This window comes from Muntiacus reevesi, chromosome 6 (assembly GCF_963930625.1).
Source record: "Muntiacus reevesi chromosome 6, mMunRee1.1, whole genome shotgun sequence".
Lineage (NCBI taxonomy): Eukaryota > Metazoa > Chordata > Mammalia > Artiodactyla > Cervidae > Muntiacus > Muntiacus reevesi.
In genome coordinates, this window is record NC_089254.1 from 6489245 (window position 1) to 6507194 (window position 17950).

The window sequence follows — 17950 nt, forward strand, 5'->3', positions numbered from 1 at the left end:
TTAGACTCTTGAAAATACTATATTAAAAATAAAAACCAAAACACACACAAAAAATTTTAGAAATATATATGAAGTTCAGTTTAAAAATAGGGCTTCTTTTCTTTTTTTTTTTGTAAGGTTATAGTGTATTGAAAATGAAAATTAAGGAGTAGTAGAGGAGTACTAGAGGACTTTAAAAGAAATAAGAGAAAAAGAAAAATAGAAAATAGAAGAGAAAAAGGAAAAAAAGAAAGAAGAAAAAAAAAGAAAGAAAGAAAAAAAAATTTTCCCTAATTAAAAAAATCGTAAAAATCTATAAAAATGAAAGTTAAGGAGTAATGGGGGAGTAATAGGGAATTTTAAAGGAAAATAAAAGAGAAAAAACAAAAAAGAAAAAAAATTTTTTCTTACTTAAAAAAAAAAAGTAAAAATATATCTAGGAATTTCTCTGGAGCTGTTGGGGTCAGTGTGGGTTCAGCTCAGTTTCAGATAGCTCCTCGTTCCAGCTTACACTTTTCGATATCTACAGGCCCCTTCCAGTGTAGTCAGTGTTTTCCACAGGGATTTTAATCTGTTGCACTGGTCCCTTCTGAGGCGGTTCCCTTTGTTTATTTGGCTTCTGTTTGCTGGTCTCTTCAGGGCCTCATTTTCGCCCTGACACATGCGGGCAGAGGTGAACTCTTATTTAGGTAGCTAGTTCCGTCGCGCTGCGGGGAGGGGCTGGCGCTGCGGGGAGGATCTGGCGCTGCTCAGGCTCCCGGCTGCTCTATATGGAGCACGTCCACGCTGCGCGTGGTTCAAGCCCTCGGGTGTTCCACAAAAGCGCGGAGCAAAAAGTTGCGCCTGCTCTTTGTGCCTTCCCCGTCAGAGCGGTCCAGGCAACCAGGGACTTGACGGGCGCACTCTCCCCTGGTGCGGCACCCCACTCCCTTCCACGGTCCCAGTCTCAGTTTCTGCCAGTCGGGTGCGTGCGCCTTCTGCCCTCTGCGTCCCCAGCCCCAGTCCCCGCCTGCACTGGTCAGGTGCCTGCGCCCTGCGTCTCGCCGCGACCCTCCCAGCAGATGTCGACCATCCAGAATCTCAGGAGGTCTTTGATTAGAAACTGGAGGCCTGTTTGCAGTGTGGTAGGGGATGCGGTCCTTGGGGCTGAGCCTGCCCCTTTCCCCTCCCCCCTGCCTCCTGTCTCCGGAGGGGCTGGGCCGGTCCACAGCCTGCGAGCTCTTCTCTGGACTTTCTCGGTCCCTTTGCTCTGCGAACGGCCGGCAGTGTGTTTCGGCCGGTTAATTTTCTCTCTCTTTTGCTGTCCCACAGTTCAAGTTGGCAACTCACAAAAGCTCCCTCCAATTGTCCTCAGGGCACTCAGTCCCGGACCCTGCCCCAAGCAATGCCGCCCGCTCCTCTCTGTTCCGCTCCCACTTGCTGGTGGCGGATGCGGGCGTCTGGGGTACTTTTCTGCTGGGAGTTGCTTTTAGGCTCGTGATCTGTGGGTTTTATTTATTCTTCCCCTCCCAGTCAGGTTGCCCTCTGAGATTCAAACACTTCCCCCAGGCCCGCCAGTGCGAGGGTTTCCCGGTGTCTGGAAACGTCCTCTATTAAGACTCCCTTCCCAGGATGGATCTCCGTCCTTAGCTCTTTTGTCTCACTTTTTATCTTTTATATTTTGTCCTACCTCCTTTTGAAGACAATGGGCTGCTTTTCTGGGCGCCTGATGACCTCAGCTAGCGATCAGAAGTTGTTTTGTGAAGTTTGCTCTGCGTTCAGTTATTCTTTTGATGAATTTGCAGGAGAGAAAGTGGTCTCCCCGTCCTACTCCTCCACCATCTTGGCTCCTCCTCCTGAGTGTCCTCTTCTGTTTTCATCCATGGATTGACTCATGAGTAGTGAATCCAGGAGTTGTGTCTTGATACCTTGACTGTTGTGGGGATAGAAAGTATTACAGGGTAGGGGCCCTTCCATGTGGACTGGAGTTGAGCCTTTGGGGACCCATCCTTCCAGACTTTAATTAGGACCTGACTCCCTGGAGCATATAGTGGTGACTCTTTAGAATCTTTTGGGTCCTGGTTGACATCTCACAAGCATACATCCTGTTGGAATTGCCAATGGCCATGGTATAAGACTGGAGGGCCTGAGCCTCTGGATCTAGGAAGATCTCCAAAATAACATCTCATAAGGACTAAGACCAACCTGTTCATAAAGAGCAATACAGATGCAGAGAGCTATTGGTAAAGTCTCCTTCCAACCCAGGGAGTTCTGCTCGGTTATCTTTTTTATCACTGACTTTAAGAATTGGTTGGCTCTTTCTACTTTTCCTGAAGACTGAGGCCTCCAGGCACAATGGAGGTAATAAGTAATGCCTAATGCTTTAGAGATTCCCTTAAGTGACCTTAGAAGTAAATGATATCCCATTGTCACTTTGTAATGACCTGGCCTGACCAACTCTCAGAATGGTTACATGGAGCGGTGTTTTGTTGTTTGTTTGTTTTTTTAACCACCTCCTCAGCCTTCTCGGTCTGGGTGGAAAAGCCTTCAGTCCTGTGAATGTGTCTATCATGACTAATAGGTATTTATACCCTTAAGAAACTAGTATCAGGGTGAAGTCCATCTGCCAGTCCTCTTCTGGGTAAATCCCATATCTTTGGAAGTGCTGGTCCAGCTGGGGTCTTTGAGCTCCTTGAGGGTTATTTAACCGGCAAGTGGGACAAGAGGAGACCACTTGTCTTATAGTCATTTGGAGGCCTGTTCCTCTGAAGGAGCTTTCTAGTCATCTTTGGAGGGCCTTCTCCCCTGAGTGGTGGCATGTTAGGAGTTAACCAACTTCCATTGGAGGTTCCAAGCAGAAAAAGGAGTCCCTCCTTTTGGAACCATATGATCTTGAAAGTACTCAATCTCAACTTTAAGTCTCACCTTCAGTATATGAAGGAGTTTCTGGCAAATTAGTCTGTGGAACTAGAATAGCAACCCCATTAGGTCATTGGTCTGTAATTCTGCTCTCTTAGCTGCCTGATCAGCTGCTTGGTTCCCTCACACCACTTCTGTGCTCCCTTTTGGAGTCCTTTACAGTGGAAGACTGAAACCTCATTGGGCAGATGAACTGCCTCCAAGAGCCTAAAGATTTGATCACCACACCTGATTGGGGACACTTGTGTGGTCAAATGGCCTCTTTTTTCCAAATAGCAGCATGTGCATGTAGCACCAGAAAGGCATACTTGGAGTCAGTGTAAATGGCTACTCTTTTTCCTTTTCCCAATCCTAAATCTCGAGTCAGGGCTATGAGCTCAGCTAATTGGGCTGAAGTACCTGGTGGCAAAGGTGTAGTTTCTATGGTCTCAAAACTGGATACTACTGCATATCTGGCTCTTCTTTTTCCATCCAAGACAAAGCTGCACCAGATTTCCATCAGTGTATCAGATTTCCTCAGGATTGGTCAGAGGATCTTATGACAATCTCTCTTGGGATTTTGTACAGTGGTCCAAAGTTTCTAGGCAACAGTGAAAGGGGAGAGAGCCCTCGGGGGTAAGCAAGAGTGTAGCTGGGTTAAGAACCTCAAGGGGATATAGTCAGGCCCGGATTTTCCATCAGTATTACTTGATGTCTGAGGATCCTTTGACCTGACATCTGTAAATGCCTTTCCCATTCAGGAGTTGTTTCACTTGGTGGCTGGTAAAAATAGTTTGCCCCCAAAAGAGGGTTTTAAAGCATCTTCTATCAGGACTGCAATAGCTGTAAGATTTCGAAGGCAGGGAAGCCAGCCTCAGGCAGTTGGGTTGAGCCTCTTGGATAAGTAAGCTACAGGCTGGTGCTCACATCCCAACCTTTGAGTTAACAGTCCCAAGGCTATTCCCTCTCTTTCATGGACATAAAGTTGGAATGCTTTCTCTGGGTCTGGTAACCTCAAAGTGGGTGCTTGAGTTAAGGCTTCTTTTTTTTTTCTTTTTTTTTTTTTTTTCCGTCAGATGGAAAAGTGTTCAACTGCACTTTCATCATAGCAGTGCAGCGATTCCGGAGAACGTCATCACTTGGCTGTGTGCCACTTAGAACAACCAGTGGGGCTCAGGACACAGGCTGGCGACACTCACCCTAAGCTCCTCCAGGCTGAAGCCCCTGCCAGCGCGAACCTTCGTGTGGTACCTGACCGTCGGGCATCTCACCACCGGCCAGAGAGGACCGGACGCGGGGCGCGGGGCTATGCCGCGCGCTTTGGCCTGCCGGGCCTTGCGTCTATGGATCTTGCGAACCGGCTGGTTGAACCACGTGGCCACGCGCCGCAGCCAGTCCTTGTGGAAGTGGGGCTTCAGGATCATGCCATTCCGGCTGGGTGCCATGGCTGCAGCCGAAAGGCCTGGGGAGCGGGTAAGACACGGAGCGAGTTAGGTCCGGGGGCAGTGTCCCATCGGCGTGGGCACAGAGCACGGGCCAAGGCCCGACGCCGCTGGCGACAGGTGGACACCGGGGACGGCGGATGGAGCCAGATGGGATCGGAGAGTTAAGGCTTCTTTTAGTGCAGCCTCTGTCTTCTTTTGAGGAGTTTCCCACATTAATGGGATTGAATCATCCCATCGCTTTAAGCTTTCATGTAAGGGCTGGGCAATTAACATAGTTGAATATCCAGATTTTACAATACCTAGTTAGCCCCAGGAAAGCTCACAATTGTTTTTGAGCTGTGGTGGAGGGCAACTGGAGGATTCCTTGTACCCGATCAAAGGACAGCCTCTTGGAACCATGTGTAATCTGAACTCTCAGGGAACTGACCTCTGTCTCAACCATCTGTGCCTTAGCACAGGAGACTTTATATCCCCTTTCTGCCAAAAAGTTTAGAACCTGAATTGCATGTTATTGGGCATTTTTCCTCATCTGGAGAGCATATTAGTAGATCATCTACATATTATAATATTTTCCCATTAGGTCCCAGGTCCAGATCTTGGAGATCATGGCTAAGATCCCACCCAAACAGGTAGATGCTATCTCTGAGCCCCTGAGGTAATACTGTCCAAATCATCAGTTGGTGTTTTTCTCCTGGAGCTTCCCACTTGAAGGGAAAAATGATATTAGGATTCTTTAGCCAGTGGTATGCAAAAGAATGCATCTTCAAGATCCAGGACTGTCAACCAGTTGGCACTGGCCGGGATTTCTCCCAAGATTACATAGGGATTGGATACTGTGGGACGGAGGGGAATACAGCTTCATTTATGAGGGGAACTACAGTTTGAACCATTTGCCAGGTCCTATCCTTTTTCTTTACAGGGAGGATCAGGTTGTCACACAGTGAATTGGTGGGGACCAATAACCCACAGGCAAGTAATTTATTTATTAGAGGTTATATCTTTCCCAAAATCAGATTGATTATATTTTTTGCAGCCAAAGATGGAGAAACTCTATAGTCAGCAAAAACAAGACCAGGAGTTGACTGTGGCTCAGATCATGAACTCCTTATTGTCAAATTCAGACTTAAGCTAAAGAAAGTAGGGAAAACCAATAGACCATTCAGGTATGACCTAAATCAAATCCCTTATGACTATACAGTGGAAGTGAGAAACAGATATAAGGAGCTAGATCTGATAGACAGAGAGCCTGATGAACTATGGACAGAGGTTCATGACATTGTACAGAAGACAGGGATCAAGACCATCCCCATGGAAAAGACATGCAAAAAGGCAAAATGGTTGTCTGAGGAGGCCTTACAAATAGCTGTGAAAAGAAGAGAAGCAAAAAGCAAAGGAGAAAAGGAAAGATATTCGCATTTGAATGCAGAGTTCCAAAGAATAGCCAGGAGAGATAAGAAAGCTTTCCTCAGCAATCAGGGCAAAGAAAGAGAGGAAAACAACAGAATGGAAAAGACTAGAGATCTCTTCAAGAAAATTAGAGACATCAAGGGAACATTTCAGGCAAAGATGGGCTCGATAAAGAACAGAAATGGTGTGGACCTAACAGAAGCAAAAGATGTTAAGAAGAGGTGGCAAGAATACACAGAAGAACTGTACAAAAAAGAACTTCATGACCCAGAAAATCACAATGGTGTGATCACTCACCTAGAGCCACACATCCTGGAATGTGAAGTCAAGTGGGCCTGAGAAAGCATCACTATGAACAAAGCTAGTGGATGTGATGGAATTCCAGTTGAGCTATTTCAAATCCTGAAAGATGATGATGTGAAAGTGCTGTACTCAATATGCCAGCAAATTTGGAAAACTCAGCAGTGGCCACAGGACTGGAAAAGGTCAGTTTTCATTCCAATCCCTAAGAAAGACAATCCCAAAGAATGCTCAAACTACCGCACAATTGCACTCATCTCACACGCTAGTAAAGTAATGCTCAAAATTCTCCAAGCCAGGCTTCAGCAATACGTGAACCAAGAATTCCAGATGTTCAAGCTGGTTTTAGAAAAGGCAGAGGAACCAGAGGTCAAATTGCCAACATGCACTGGATCATCAAAAAAGCAAGAGAGTTTCAGAAAAACATTTATTTCTGCTTTATTGACTATGCCAAAGCCTTTGACTGTGTGGATCATAATAAACTGTGGAAATTTCTGAAAGAGATGGGAATACCAGACCACCTGACCTGCCTTTTGAGAAAACCTGTATGCAGGTCAGGAAGCAACAGTTAGAATTGGACATGGAACCACAGACTGGTTCCAAAGAGGAAAAGGAGTACATCAAGGCTGTATATCATCACCCTGCTTATTTAACTTATATGCAAAGTACATCATGAGAAACGCTGGGCTGGAAGAAGCACAAGCTGGAATCAAGATTGCTGGGAGAAATATCAATAACTTCAGATATGCAGATGACATCACCCTTATGGCAGAGAGTAAAGAGGAACTAAAAAGCCTCTTGATGAAAGTGAAAGAGGAGATTGAAAAAGTTCGCTTAAAGCTCAACATTCAGAAAACTAAGATCATGACATCTGGTAACATCACTTCATGGGAAATAGATGGGGAAACATTGGAAACTGTGTCATACTTTATTTTGCTGGGCTCCAAAATCACTGCAGATGGTGACTGCAGCCATGAAATTAAAAGACACTTACTCTTGGAAGGAAAGTTATGACCAACCTAGATAATATATTAAAAAGCAGAGACATTACTTTGCCAACAAAGGTCTGTCTGGTTAAGGCTATAGTTTTTCCAGTGGTCATGTATAGATGTGAGAGTTGGACCGTGAAGAAAGCTGAGCGCCAAAAAGTTGATGCTTTTGAACTATGGTGTTGGAGAAGATTTTTGAGAGTCTCTTGGACTGCAAGGAGATCCAACCAGTCCATCCTAAAGGAGATCAGTCCTGGGTGTTCATTGGAAGGACTGATGCTGAAGCTGAAACTCCAATACTTTGGCCACCTCATGCGAAGAGTTGACTCATTGGAAAAGACCCTGATGCTAGGAAGGATTGGGGTAAGGAGGAGAAGGGGACGACAGAGAATGAGATGGCTGGATGGCATCACCGACTTGGTAGACATGAGTTTGAGTAAACTCCAGAGGTTGGTGATGGACAGGGAGGCCTGGCATGCTGCGGTTCATGGGGTCGCAAAGAGTCGGACACGACTGAGTGACTGAACTTAACTGAACTGATGTCTTTCCCAAGATTCTCTTCTGAGGGTGTATTGCTTCCGGTTTTGAAACCGAATGGGATCTTGGAGGACAATAATGACCGGTTCATCTTGTTGGACTTGTCCAGGGGTCGCCCAGTTCCACACCTGTGGATTAATTTTGTTCTCCCATAGTTTTTGGTCCCTCCCTATTGTAGAGGGTGTAATGGGTTCCTCAGTAATAACCAGAAGCTGTAGAGCTCTAGAAGCTGAAAAAATTCCCATCACAAGGGTGGTCCCCAGTTTAGTGAGTATCTCTCTTCCCAATAAGTGAGTAGGATACTCAAGGACTACCAAAAACTGGTGGGAAAATATTTGTCCATACCAGCAACAAAGAAGTGCTTGGGTCAATCTTTTTGTAATTGTTTTTCCTGTTGCACCGAAAATGGTACAGGTTTGGGAAGAGAAGGCTGGAGTAGGAAGTCAAGACAGAATAGGTAACCTCTTTGTCAACCAAGAAATTCTCGGATTTACCTGTCACATCCACTTTCACCCTTGGCTCCAGCCCCATGAAGGTTATCTGTGACAGGTGGGCTGGCTGGAGTGGGCTGCTTCAGTTGCATTGAACCATCGTGAGGGAAGGCTTGACCTTGAGGCTCTTGTGTCCTAAGGACACAGTGCCACCCAATAGTCCAACTGATGGCATTTGTAGCAAGCCATTTTAGGAGGCTTGTCACGGTTTGGACACTCTTTGGCCCAATGTCCTGCCTGTCTACAGATTAAGCATTTGCCTCATGCCTTGTCCTTTAGGGACTCAGGGTTTGCTATAGGGCTTCCCTGAAGGGTGGCTAGCATCTGGACTTTCCTTGTCTCTTTCCTTTTCTCCCTTTCCTGGACCTTTGCCTCCCTCTCCTTTTCTCTGTTATAAAAGGTATTGATGGCTCTCTGGACCATCTCATCTAAAGAGGCAGCAAGGTCCTGTTGCTGAAGATGTTGTAACTTTATCCTGATGTCTGATGCACATTGGGACAGGAATTTGTCTTTTAAAATCACTTGTTCCTCATAAGAGTCTAAGTCCAGACTGGTAAATTTGTATGTGGGGGGGAGGGGGGTTGTGCTCTTTTAGCCTTTCCAGAAAGGCAATGTGGTTCTCACTGGGCTCCTGGTTTATTGCTGAGACTCGGGCATAGCTAATTACTTTTTGCTGGGCTAATTTTAGTCCTACCTTTACACGGATCAGAAAATGATCCCTTTGCCAACTGTGCTCAGGGTCATTATAATTCCAATTAGGATCTGAGGAGGGGACTGCAGTTTCCCCCACTGGGTATTTATCGCTTGACATGTGAAACCCTGTAGCATACTTTCGGGCTTCCTTTAAGACCCTAGCATACTGAGGGTAGGATAAAGTTTGACTAAATATGACCACGATGTCCTTCCACATCAAGTCAAAGGTCAAGGTAATGTGTTGGAATGTATCTATATATTTGCTTGGATCATCTGTATAGCTTCCTGGGTCTTGTTTGACCTTAGTTTTAAGAGGGAGAAGAGCTTATGGACCCAAATTCTCTTTCAGTTTCAACTGAGGGGCATATTTGAGTTGGTTTTTGTGGAGTGGGTTCTCCCAGTTATGGGGGCATGTTTGGGTACAAGGAAGGAGCACCAGGCAACTCAGGAGCCATGGGAGGTGAGCCTTCATGATGGGGGGAGGGGGTTCCTTCTCTTGGTTGTCTGCACCTAACAGCATTTGCCTAATAGGCTCACTTCTAGAGCATACAATAATCCCATACATAAGACAGAGTTTCTGCATAACTTCTAGTTGGAAGAAATTTTGAACATAGGGAATCTCTGTCCATTTCCCTTATCTTTTGTAAAATAAGTCTAGCTGCAGGATGGTACTGTAACTTAAATTCCCGTCCCCAAGCCAGTGTTTCTTGTCACCCAGAGGATACCGTGGCCACTCAGTGGCACAAAAGAGTTTTAAGCAACTTCCCTTAGAGTTAGAGAATTGAGCAGCTTCCAGATGCATCAAGGATGCCTCTCCAGGGTGTCTGTCAGGAAGTGGATTGGTTATTTGACATCTGAAAAACAGTGATGACAGGGAGGAAAAGAAAAAAAAGAATAAATCTAATAGGCCTCCTTCTATGTTACAGGTGGACTTCCTTAGGGATGAGTCTTTTTGAAGCTTATTTTACCCAGTTCTGTTGCAACCTGAGAGTCGGGCATCCCTGGGTCAGGTGCAGATCACCAGGCAGGCTGAGGCATGACAGCCTCCTGAAAATTTGAATCCCCGGCAGGTCAAGGCAGGTCAGCCTCCCGAGAATTGGGTCCCTGGGCAGGTCGAGGCATGTCGACCTCCTGGGAGCCCTGGATTTGTGGGTCCCCGAGCACATTGAAGCATGACAACCTTCTGGGACAAAATCCCTAGGCAAGTCAAGCAGGTTGACCTCCTGGGACCCCCAGACTGGAGTTGGGCATCCCCAATCTCTCCAGTGTGACCAGTGCTGGGCAGGATTCAGTTCAGTTCAGTTCAGTTACTCAGTCGTGTCTGAGTCTTTGCGACCTCATGAATCATAGCATGCCAAGCCTCCCTGTCCATCACCAACTCTCAGAGTCCACCCAAACCCATGTGCATTCAGCCGCTGATGCCATCCAGTCATCTCATCCTCTGTTGTCCCATTCTTCTCCTGCCCTCAATCTTTCCCAGCATCAGGATCTTTCCAAATGAGCCAGCTCTTCACATCAGGTGGCCAAAGTATTGGAGTTTCAGCTTCAACACCAGTCCTTCCAATGAACACCCAGGACTGATCTCCTAGGATTAAGGGGTTGTAATCTTAACTCATTACTGGTTTGTCCACCATGGATGGGAATAGATATCATGATGTAAAGCAACCCAAGCCTGTGCCCTGAGACTGGGAACTTCTTGAAACAGCCATAAACCTTATCCTCTTGTTGCTCTGAGGTAATATAAGTCACTGATTTCCTCCCCTAGTCCTCCATAAGAGCAGTTTGGGGGTGTTTCCAATGATAAACATTTAACTATCATAGACCCACTCTAGGTGAAAAGAAGTAGTGACAAAGGAGTGGGTTAGTTGGTCCTGTTAGGGGCATTAAGAGCATTTTAATAATAATCAGGGTGGAATGATGTTACCTACAAAGGGGCAGGGTCCTGGTTGTAGAAGTTAGTAAGTGGCTTAAGAACAACCTGATAAGAGGCAACAGACCAGATGTTCCATAAAAGTGGAGTGGAGATTTGATCCAGGTGTATGTTTGTAATTTTAGAAGGGTGGTAAGGGTTTAGGCCCAAATGGCCTGCAGGGCTAACTCCCAAAGTGGCAAACATTATCCCTGGAAGCCCAATTGCCCTTGAAGGAATGCCAACAGATGGACTTCTAGCAGGCATTGTGTATCTGTCACCTTGCCTTAGCGGGTTCACTGAGAGATGCTGTTGTTGCACATGTTGTAGGAAACATGGAAGATAAATGCCTGAATATATAGAGAGATCAGATATTATACAGTATTTCCCTCCCAAGGACCAGCTATTTTCTGGTTGTTCCTCCAGAAGATTGTAGAGGCAACATGGGGGGCCCAGACGGGGCTCAGGAAAAGAGCATGAAACAGGAGGGAAGGGGGCTGGACACAACTTTTGAAAAGAATGACATAACCCAAGGACATAACATAAACCAATTGAAATCAAATGGGTCCAAGATGACAATCAAATTCAACTAATCCTTGATGCTCAATCTGCAAGTTAAGTGACACACCCAGAGGCACCAGGACAGTTCCAAGTCACTGTCAAAAGACCAAGGAGCGAGTGGTTCCCCAATTGTTAGAATGACCCTCCCACTCATTACCATATGAAATCACCCAACTCTAGAAAATAACCACACTACATTCCATGGCCACCACCCTTGCCCTCTGTGATGGACCACACTCTTGGTGTTTCCTTCTCTCTGAATCTGAACCAGTCTACCTCTTACTTATTGCTGTGTCTCTCACTGAATTTTTTTGAATGAGACAACAAGTACCTGAGCTTCATTAGGTCCTGAAATCAGGCACCGTGGGTTTTGGCCAGGTTCAAGTCCTGGTCAGACATGACCGAGTGACCAAGCATAGCACAGAGTCCCTGCCACGTAGGTGGGAGTCTCAATCTTAAGTAAACAGTTTCAAACACAACTTTCAGAAATGGTAGGATGATGACCTGGCAAATACTTTGTAAGCAGTGACATAGATGGAGAGAGGAGCTGAAGGGTGGGAGGAAAAAGCAGTGGGAAAAATGTGCCGAGGAATCCCTTCATAACCTGCTGGGAAATCTGCTAAATACCTGACCTGTGCTCACAGTTTCATTGGCCTAATCCTTGGCACAAAGGAGATTAAGGACAGAAGAACCCTCACCTGCTCGGGCAATAGTTACTGGAGTGCAGCATACAGTGGAGCCCTCGGGACACAGCGGGGAGGAACCCCAGTCAGAGCCCCTCAGCTGCACCCACTGCTGCTCACCTGTTCACAGGGGGTTTGAGGAAACAAGAAACTGTAAAGGAATTAAGATTTTGTTAGCCATGTCCTTCCAACCATAGGGGCGAGGACCTCCTCCTTAACCACAGGTCTTCTGGAATTTGAGTCTGAGTTGCGTGAGCTTTCTGCTGAGCTTGTTTTTGCTGGCTTGGTTTCCAGCATGCGAGGCTTCTTGTTACTTCCCCTGCTCTGGGTTTTCATCTAGTTCAGCTTCCACAGCCTGAGCTTTTGCCAAGTTGGGCTTCTGCTGTGCTTGGCCTCTGCCTCACAGGGATCGAGTCCATGTTGTTTCAGTCAGGTTAAATCCAAGAAATGGTACCAAAGATGTTGGGGGAGTGTGCAATTTCTTTAGTTCTGTCTCGCCACAGCAAAAATTTGAAGTGGTGGACAGACCAGTGTTACAGCTCAGTTTAAATGGCAGACCCATGTTCCAGCTGGGTTATGGCTCAGTCTAAACTGCAGACCAGGGCTACAGCTTGGTTACAGCTCAGTTTTATTCGGCAAGCAAAAGAAAATACATCCTCGAGACATGAGGACAGGCCAACCCAAAAGAAGCAAAGAGAAGAAAGAGGCTCAATTTTGGCTCCTCTTCTCATATGTTTTTTTCCTCCTCCCTCTGAGCCTATCCTATGTAAACTGGGCTAGCCACAAGTGTTGTTTGTTTCACCTGAGGTTCTCACTCCATTCCTCAGACTACCCTTTGTTCTATTTTCACTGGCTTTTTCGTTTCTTTGTATTTTATTTACCACAATTTTGGACTCCTTTTTTCCTATTCTAACTACCTAACAGTTAGATAGCATCAGGGACTCAATAGACATGAGTTTGAGCAAACTCTAGGAGATGGTGAAGGACAGGGAAGCCTGGTGAGCTGCAGTCCATGGGGTTGCAGAGAGTCAGACCTGATTTAGTGACTGAACAGCAACAAATGTAAAAACTCTCCACAACATTTGCACAAAATTTGTTATTTTATTCACAAAAATATTGTTGACATAAACTTCTGTCCCAACTTTACAAATAATAAATTACTGACTCTGAGAAGTTAAGTAACATTATTTTCAGATTACACAGCTAGAAATAATAGTGCTATAGCTGAAACTTTGCTCTAAAGTCCATATTCACTATTTACACATTTTTAAATGTCTAGCAACTTTCTATGTATCCCTTGAATCCCTGTATGAAAGTCATTTAGTCATGTCCAATTCTTTGCAACCCCAAGAACTGACCAGTCCATGAAATTCTTCAGGCCAGAATACAGGAGTAGGTAGCCATTTCCTTCTCCAGGGGATCTTCCCAACCCAGGGACCAACCCAGATCTCCTGCCTTGCAGACAGATTCTTTACCAGCTAAGCCACCGGGGAAGCACATGGATCCCAGTCATCTCTGCATAGCTCAGATCCAACATGCTGGAGTTTTGTTGTCGTTATTGTTCAGTCTCCGTCATGTCCCACTCTTTGCAACCCCATGAACTGCAGCAACGCCAGGCTTCCCTGTCCTTCACCACCTCCCAGAGTTTGCTCAAACTTATGTCTATTGGGTTGGTGATGCCATCCAACCATCTCATCCTCTGTCACTTCCTTTCTTCCAGCACTCAGTCTTTCCCAGCATCAGGGTCTTTCCCAATGAGTCAGCTCTTCACATCAGGTGACTCCATGGATGTCTGGCACCATCCAATTCTGTGTCCCTTGACGCAGATGCCGGTGGCTGCACCTGAGGCACAAACGAAACGGCTCCTGGTCTCAGCATCTCAGGATCTGCATGACCCCCTGGTGCTGAGGGGAAGTAGAAATGTTTTCACCCCTGACCTTGTCTGGAGCCTCCCTACCCTGCCACACTCTCAGCCTTCTGTGTTCTCAGCTGTGTCCATTGTCCCTGGTAGCACAGGGTCCAAACCTTCACTCTCATCTCTCTGGAACCACGTCAATTCTCTTTATCATTCTTCATGTACCAGGAAGCCCTCCTGGGAACATCAACTGCTTATCTGGTGCAAACGGAACTGTATAGAATTCTTATTTGTCACTGCTCCCTCTTTCCTCCCCTTGCTTCGTGTGACAGAATGCTTATGATCCCCCACAACTGCTCCCTTTCAGAAGCTGTCTTCCTTCTTCAGGATCCTCTCCCATCCATCCACCTGCTTTCCCCACAGTCCCATCAGCAGCTTTGACTCAAAGGCTCGGGATTCCCTTTGAAGCCTTTGTTATGGAGATCAACAAAGAACTATAAAAATGCAAAGTGGGCAATTAATTCTGCATTAGGGGAACCAAGGAGGACATCAAAATGAAGGAGACTTTGGAGTTTGACCGTGGAGCATGATTTAGGACTTTAAAAATCACCAAGAATTCAACCAGAAAGAAAATCCAGTCTTTTGCTGTCTCAATTGACTGTCCCAGATGAATGCAGGGATAAGTAACATTTTTTAACTTGCTGGGTTTCTAAGCCATTAAGTCCAGGCTGCACAGAGTCGGTGGGGCTTGGGATGATTCTGGGGAAGGGTGAGAAGGCAGTCAAGCACTGAGTCCCTTTCATGTTTCACTCAAGGTAAACTCTACCTTAAAGACTGCCAAATCAAGTAAAATATAGTTGTGCTCTAGACCGCTGCCTTACTAGGTCAGCTGTCACCCAGCTGAAACTGTTAGGAAAACGCACAATACATGCTTTTATACAAGGAGCTGGTTGTCTTAACTCTTCACTTTTATGTCATTTATCTCCAGCTTAACCTTGATGCCCTCCAATCTAGATATCGAAATAAAACCTGGTTGAATAGAAAGACATTCTGAACAACACATTGAAAATAAGGCATGGGTGTTAACATCATCTTGATTTGAAAATAAATAGTGGAGTGTATGCTGGAAAGATAGTTGGCTTTAGGTTTCAATAAACCAGAATTGGAATCCCCATTCTGTCACTTGACGGGGCTCCTAAGGGAAATCACTTTAGCTGTCTGTGGTCCCATTTGCTCATGTTTAAAATGAGGATAAAGATGTCTAGTTCAATGTCTTGTTTAAGATTTAGAAACTGAAGGCAAATCTGTTCTCTGGACCCTGACAGTGAATTAAATGTTAGACTTTTTGGTAAAGTAGGAAAGAATAGCTTTATTGCTTTTCCAGGCAAACAGGGCCACGGTGGACTGATTCCCTCAAAACTGTGTGACCCCTGTGGAGGGGATAGTGAGGAGTTTTACAGTATTCAAGGAGCAGAGCGTGGTCCCCTCATGGGCTTTCTTCTGCCTGGTTGGTGATGAAGGTGACTGGGAGTTGGCATCATCCACCTGCTTCCAACCAGTCTGGGGTCTGTGTGCTTGTGGTCAGCATACAGTTTCCTTCTCCCAGCTGGGGAGGTTTCAGCATCTGAAAAAGAGCTCAAAAATATTTCTGTGTGTGTCCCTTGAATGGGAGGGCTTCCGCAATAGCTCAGTTGGTAAAGAATCTGCCTGCAATGAGGGAGACCCTGGTTCAATTTCTGGGTAGTGAAGATCCACTGGAGAAACGATAGGCTACCCACTCCAATATTCCGGCCTGGAGAACTCCATATATATAGCATGTGTACATATGTATATGTATATTTACATATATGTATGCATATATATATATATATATATACTTATATAGACTAACATATGTATATATGTATAGTCCCTGGGGTCACAAAGAGTCGGACATGACTGAGCCACTTTCACTGTCACTTGAATGGAAATCAGGACTCTCCCCCAAGGTTGCACTGTGGTTTCTTGGCTCCTCTCCTCTTGTCGCTGTCAGCAACTCCTCTCTTCCTTCATTAGCGAATGTTTGAAACTGCCCTGCCCATTGAAACCCAGGGAAGGTTATGCAGGCTGAATGAAGCCTATTTCCTGTCATCAAGAAATGGGGGACACAGAAGCCCTACCTTGTCCTACTCGGTATCAAAACTACATATGATGTATGGTGCAGAGGCAATAACAGAATTATAGCATATGAAATTAGAAACTGGCTCCTCTAGACTTAGATCTAGTCATCAATTTCTCTGTTTTTATTTTTTAATATGTAAAATGTAGTTAGTTTGACATGCATGTGAACTGAAAAAATGCACAACTGACAAGTTGAGAAATATGCTTTATTCAGTCTTTACTGAGTACTATGACCTGGAAAAGACCTCTCAGATAGCTCTGAGGTACTGTCCCAAAGAGACAGAGGAGAAGCCAGGATATACTAATAGAGATGTTTTTGGTTGAAAAAACAAAACAAAACAAACTTGCGGTAGAACATCAGGAATCACACATCTCAAGTTAATGATTTTAAGATTTTGGGAAGATGCAAGAGCCTGGGCTCATTGAAATCATTCTTTGATATGCACCTTAACTACCTAGGATCAACCGTGTGAGGATATTTAGTCACTCAGTCATGTCCCACTCTTTATGACCCCATGGACTGCAGCCTGCCAGGCTCCTTTGTCCACAGGATTATCCATAAGAATATTGGAGTGGTTTGCCACTTCTTCCTCCAAAGGATCTTCTCAGCCCATCTCTGGCATTGGCAGGCAGTTTCTTTACCACTGAGCCACCTGGGAAGCCCATGTAGGATCAGTACCCTGCTTTTTTCATCCCGAATCCCCCCAAGGCGCACTGTTGGGGATGGCTGTGATGGTTGCTGACTTTATGGACTTGATATCCTTTGTTTACTGAAATGTCAAGTGACATTTTTTGCAAAAATTGAAATTAGGTGAGGAAAAACATTTTGTAGACTCAAGAAAGTTACATAAAAGTAGATAATTATAATTTATTCTATCAATGATATTACACTAACTAGTTTTTTGACTCTCTAGCCATTTGGTTACCTTTTGATAACTGTTTAACAATCTGAAAATCTTCCAAAGCTAAGTTGTGTAGTTAACTAGAATTGAAGATTTACCTAGGTCTCAGATATATATGTCTTGTCATTTGTTCTAAAATTTAAAGACAAGTAGAAATCAAATGATACATTACAATGTCTTTTAAAAATATCCACTTTCTTTGGGTTATTATTTCATCTGAGCCTAGTCAATGCAGACTGTAGAGTGAGATTATCTTTATTTAGACTGTATTTTCTTAGCTGACTTGATCTCTTTGTCACTTTCATCATAAAATGGCTGTGTGTGTCAACTGCGGATTGGCACTTGCCATCTACCTCTACAAGGCTTTCATCGTGTACTGTTGCAGCTGCTGATTTTCACCTCCCCCTGAAAGGAGTTCAGGGTGGAAAGCAGAGATGAGGCACTTTGTGCTCTGGGCAGGTGGTGGGGTGGGGGGATTGGCGGGACAGGTCTTCAGATAGCTGGATATTTTCAAAAGCAGATTTTATGAGCCCAATTCTTGTATTTCCTCATATCTAGAAAAACACTAAAATCCTTCATAATGATGACTGTTCCTTGTGACTAGCAGAACCCCTTCTGCAAAAAATGTGTGCTTGATCGCACGAACTCCCCCTTCACCAAAATTACACATGTAATTACCTTCCCCCTTGCCTCTCTGGAGCAGTCTCTCAGAGCTATCTGAGGTGCTGCCTCCCGGGCTGCAGTCCTCATTTTGCTTCAAATAAAACTTAACTTGAAACTCTCACATTCTGCATTTTTTTAAGTTGACAGTTGTTTTAAAAATAAGTTTAAATTCACTTTAGAACATTAATTTTGTAAGGTATACTCCCATGTGAAACAGGTATAAACCATCTTCTGGCTTAAGTCTCCCCCCCTACCCCCCACATCCTCACACTTTGGAATCCTCCCCGCCCTCAAGCTCTCTCTGCAGACACTTCACGAAATCTCTGGAGTTCATAGAATTTTGTTTATAAGATTGAGCAACATGATTCATTTACCTTGAAAAATTAAATGTAAAAAAATTAAAAGCCCATATGTCACCTTCTCTCTGAAATTTTCTCATTTCTCTTAGCTGAATAAAATTATTGTTTTTCCCCCTGTCATCCCAGAGTGACTTAAAAAG

At 44.9% G+C, this 17950-nt stretch overlaps 1 non-coding gene across 1 annotated transcript; it reads right to left on the bottom strand.

Annotated features, from left to right (window-relative positions):
- Positions 1–3927: 3927 nt before the first annotated feature.
- Positions 3928–3994, bottom strand: LOC136171288 (small nucleolar RNA MBII-202). Its single transcript, XR_010663828.1, has one exon. It is a non-coding gene; the product is annotated as a small nucleolar RNA MBII-202 (small nucleolar RNA).
- Positions 3995–17950: the final 13956 nt, after the last annotated feature.